This window comes from Silene latifolia, chromosome 11 (assembly GCF_048544455.1).
Source record: "Silene latifolia isolate original U9 population chromosome 11, ASM4854445v1, whole genome shotgun sequence".
Classification (NCBI taxonomy): Eukaryota; Viridiplantae; Streptophyta; class Magnoliopsida; order Caryophyllales; family Caryophyllaceae; genus Silene; species Silene latifolia.
The window spans coordinates 91,002,330-91,007,880 of NC_133536.1; positions in this window are offsets into that span (position 1 = coordinate 91,002,330).

Sequence of the window (5,551 nt, forward strand, 5' to 3'; positions counted from 1 at the left end):
TAAGCCGAGTGAATCAACTCTGGTGGAGAAGTTTGTTAACAACCTCCGCCCGGTTTCTGCCAACCTACTGAGATATCAAAACATCAAAACATTCCAGGACTTACAAATCCTCGGAACCCGCATTGAAGACGATCTCCGTAAGGGTGTCCTAGCCAAAACCACCGGTAGAGGCTACCAGGGATCTACATCAACCGGATCTCGCCCTTATGGTCAAACAAACAAAATTGACGAGGTCAATCTCCTCGAACCAACCGCAAAGAAAACTGAGCGTCCTCAAAGAGTATTCACAAATTTAGGAACAACCTACGCCAGTGCCCTGAAAAGACTCATGGACCAAGGGAAACTACAGCCGATTGGGCCCACTCCTGACCCGTCCGAGGCTAAGAAAACCCGGTTCTGGAATCCCAATGCCTACTGCCAGTATCACCAAGGAAAAGGTCATGACAGAGAGGTTTGATTTAAACTGAAGCACGCCATCCAAGATATGATCGAGAAAGGGGAACTACCTTTACCTTCATCAACCAAACCAAACAATAAAACAAACTCCTTGGGAATTCATGCCATCTCTGATAACGAGCCAACCTTGGATTGATCACACCTCATCCTGCCAATTGATGAGGAGGTGAATGCCTTGGAAAAGGATACCCCGGACGGGATATTCGTATTCAGCGCCGCAACCATGCTCACCATGTTCCAACAAGTTGAGGAAGCCATAGCTAGTCTCACAGAGAGGATTACCCGACTTAAGGACGCCTACCACCGGTTGATTTTCAACCCACCAACATCAACACCGCATCCAAGGGAGGGTCCTCTGAACACCCAAAACTACCCTCGCTAGAAAGGATTGCTCCCGCGACCATTCTGGAATGCACCTCACAATAATCAACTCCACAATAATCAACCCCACAAAAATTACCCCCAAATAAACTTCCCCTACAAAATTTATCCACCGAGGAATACCCCTCCAAGGTACCCTCAAGATCCCAAAATCAACGGTAACTGGAGAGACGACATAGAAGATGTCTACATGGTTCCGGGAAAAGGGCAAACAAGCAAAAAAGATCGGTCACCTTACTCGTTCCGGACGCCCATATCAAAATCCGAACAATTCAACATCCATTCCAACAACGAATGACCAAACTGTCCCGGACGTGGACACTCAACCTAAGGTTCCCGAGAACTCGATCCTTTAACAACTGCAAAAAGCAAAGGCCGAAATTTCAATATGGCAAGTGATTGCTACATCCTTTGAACATCGGCAGGCTTTGCTACAAGCCTTGGGAAAGTTGACAGTTCCCTCTACCTCCTCTCCAGAAGAAGTGGTAGCAGACATGACAAGGGATGTCCCCGACCGGAGCAACCCGGTAATCTTCTCTGACGAAGATATCCCTCCATTCAGAGCCAACCATAACCTGGCCCTGTACATCACCGTACAATGCCTCAAGAAGAATGTGCCTATGGTTCTAGTGGATGACGGATCTGCAGTAAATGTCATTCCCCTCAAAACGGCTCACAAACTGGGTATCAAAGAAGCTGATTTGGTCCCAACTAATCAAGGAGTACGCGCCTATGACGACACTCGTTGTAAGGTCGCGGGGCTTATCACCTTGACCATTGCAACTGGACCCTTGGAAAGACAAGCCAATTTTCAGGTGGTCGACATCGACTTCTCTTTCAACATGCTTCTGGGACGCCCCTGGATTCACGTCGTCAAGGCCGTCACCTCAACCCTCCATCTGAAAATCAGGGTCCCGTTCGATGGGAAAACAATCACAATTCCCGCTTCCCCGATCAAGGCTATCATGAAGAAGAGAATAGCCTCTCAGGTCATTAAGGAGGACGACAACGAAATGTGGGGATTCCAAGCTGTGAATGCCCTAACCAATGAATCAACATCCTTTGATTGTGACCAGTTCTCTAACCTCACAGTCACCCGCATTTTGATGCGCCAGGGTTATTTCCCGGGTCTACCTCTCAATCCCTGAAGAGCACCTTGCCTCCCTTGAAACAGGCCAAGGTCCCCAACATCCCCTTCGGATTGGACTATAAGCCTACCGATGAAGACATCCAGGAGATGAACCTCCTAGTACGGAAGCGCAAAAAGCATGGAGTCATCCTCCGCCCCTACCATTTAACTCTCAATGGATACTTCCTCCCCAAGTGAGAATCCGAGCTCTACAACGGCTTTCCCGAGCCAATCTATGACTCCATAGCTAAGGTCAAGCACCCGGGCGTAGAAGTCTTCCAAGAGTGCTACTTCATCCCCGACAACACCAAAGATGCACCGACCAAATCTAAGTCAACCCCATGCCTCGACGGATAAGCCGTCAGTCTCTTCTTCGGAGAGGACAATATCAGGCGCTTCGGCTATGAGGACATCATCAACATTGCTTTAAAGGATAACCAGTTCGATCCCACCACCTTAATCTCTGATATTGACCCAGAGACAGCAACACAAGGCTGGAGGAAAACTGTCAAGTGTACCGATCGTTAAGGCCGCATTCTCAAGATTACTACTGGAGAAGGCCCTATGTTTAAAGAGGGAAGTGAAGATGAGAAAGAGTGTGAGTCAGAGTCAGAGTCAGAGTCAGAGTCTGTCTTAGCTCCTAGCACTCCTGATGTCCCGGTCAAGGTCTCCTTTTACTGTTTTATCACAAGCTTGTGGCTGCTTCAGAGGCCGAGTCAACTAAGGTCATCCCCACTCCCGGAGAAGGCAGCAACCTGGAGCTTGTTCCAGGGGCCACCTCCTCTATAGTGTCGCCTCTGACTGCCCATGAGATGTCTGTCCTATCCGAGCTTTTTGCTCAAGTCAACTTAATGAACGCTAAGTTTGCTTATGACTCGTCTCAATTTAACTGCAATGCAATTCTGAACGAACATGAGGAATTTGACTTGAGTGACTACCCACCTCACCTAGCCAAAGAACTTGACAAACGAGAAGATAGGACCCCCCATCATTGAGGAGACCGAACCTATTAACATAGGGACCAAAAACACACCTCAAGAACTTAAGATAGGGACCATCCTTGACCCCTCGGAAAGACAGCAGTTTATCGACCTCCTACAGGAATACAAGGACGTATTCGCCTGGTCCTACAAAGACATGCCAGGGATCGGCAGAGAGAGTGCAGAGCACAGGATACCCATTAAACCCGGAGCTAAACCCTTGAAGCAAAAGTTGCGCCGAATGCGCCCTAAATGGGCCTGAAAATCAAGGAAGAAGTGGACAATCAGTTCAAAGTCGGGTTCATCAAAGTGTCCGAATACTCTGACTGGGTGGCCAACATAATCCCTGTACCCAGGAAAGACGGTAGAATTCTGGTTTGCGTCGACTTCAGGGACCTAAACAAAGCAAGTCCGAAAGACGACTTGCCTCTGCCACATGTCGACATCTTGGTGGATAACACCGCCGAGCACGCCCTATTATTAGAGTAGGCAATGAGCCGTGCTGGGCCGGCTCGCGTGCCAGCCCGTCGTGCCTTCCCCCAAAATTGGCCCGGCCCAGGCATATATATTGGGTTCCTCGGGCCGTGCCGTGCCAGGCCTACTAATCCAAACCTACGCCGCGGCCCACTCAAGGAACGACAATTTTCGTGCTCGGGCCGTGCCTGGCCCTTGTGCTTTAATATTTTTTTTATTAAAAAAAACGTTATATAATTAACATATTTTTAATACCTTTTGTTTAATAAATAATGATTAATCGTTTAAATATATATTTTATTAAATATTAATGTACTTTTTGTTTAATAAATGATGATTAATGGTTTAAATATATATTTTATTAAATATTAATGTACTTTTTGTTTAATAAATAATGATCAACGGGCCATTCTTCGGGCTGGGCCGTGCCAAGCCCGTCGTGCCCAGTGTGTGCTGGGCTCCACCGTGCCTGGGCATGGATTTCTGAAGAAAATCGCGTCGGAGCCCGTCTCAAGCTTAGTCGTGTCGTGCCCGTGCTTCCTCGATTTACTCGCTGGGTCGGGCCGTGCCGTGTCGTGGGTCGTGTCTGGCCGTGCCGCCTACCGGCCCGCGGCCCTTTATGCCAACTCTACCTATTATCACTATTGGACGGGTATGCTGGGTACAATCAGATCAAAATGGCTGAGGAAGACATGCAGAAGACTACATTCACTACACAGTGGGGTACCTACTGCTACACGGTCATGCCTTTCGGTCTAATCAGCGCCGGAGCAACCTACCAAAGAACCGCCACCACACTCCTACATGATATGATGCACAAGGAGGTGGAGGTATATGTCGATTACATGATCGTCAAATCAAAAGAATGGGACGGCCACATCAGCGCCCATCGGAAATTTTTCGCTCGCCTTCGGAAATACAACATGAGACTAAATCCTCAGAAGTGTGCATTTGGGATCACCTCCGAAAAACTCCTGAGACACCTCGTCAGCAAAAGAGGCATCAAGATTGATCCTACAAAAATCAAGGCTCTTCAACAAATGCCCCGGCCTAAGAACGAGATGGAGATTCGGGGATTTTTCGGTCAAGTCCAATACATCAGCCGCTTCATAGCCAAGCTCACTATGATTTATGAACGAATGTTCAAGAAGTTTCGCGCCTCCGATCACACCGATTGGGACGACGACTGTCAAAAGGCCTTCGACAGGATAAAGGAAATCCTATCCAAATCTTCTGTCCTCATGCCACCTCAACAAGGAATTCCCTTATCCTTATACTTGACTGTCATCGACATGGCCATGGGAGCAACGCTAGCACAAACAGTCGACGGCGAAGAACGAGCCATCTACTACATTATCAAAAATTTCATTGAGTACAAAGCAAGGTACACCCAACTGGAAAACACATGCCTTGCCCTAGTTTGATCAAGAAAGAAGCTGCAACATTACATGCTCAGCTACACGGTTCACATCTACTCCAAAATGGACCGGGTCAAATACATCTTCGAAAAACCCGTACTAAACGGAAGGCTGTCTAGGTGGACACTCATGCTATCCGAATTTGACCTCAAGTTCGTACCCCTCAAGTTTGTCAAGGGAAGGGCAGTCGTTGATTTCCTAGAAGAAAATATCGTCAACGAGGATCCAACGACCGATACATCGTCACTTCCTGACGAAGACATCCTTTATGCCGACACCGATGCATGGGGCCTATACTTCGACGGTGCATCAAATCTGAGAGGCTTCGGGGTAGGAATCCTTCTAATATCACCAGAGGGAGAACATGTTCCGATCTCAGTCAAGCTAGACTTCACCGTCACTAACAATGCCGCCGAATACGAAGCATGCCTCATCGGCCTACAAGCAGCCATAACACGTGGCATCAAGAGACTGAGGGTCTACGGCGATTTCTCACTCATCATCAATCAGGTGTCCGGATCATTGAAAATCCGAAGCGACAGCTTAGCACCCTACCGAAGAAAGATCAATCAGGAGGCCAAGTTCATCGACCAAGTCGATTACTTCCACTTGCCATGAGACGAAAATCAATTTGCTGATGCCCTGGCAAAACTTGCCACGCTCGTCAACATACCTGACGACATGACATCAATGCCCCTATGTGTCAAGAGAAA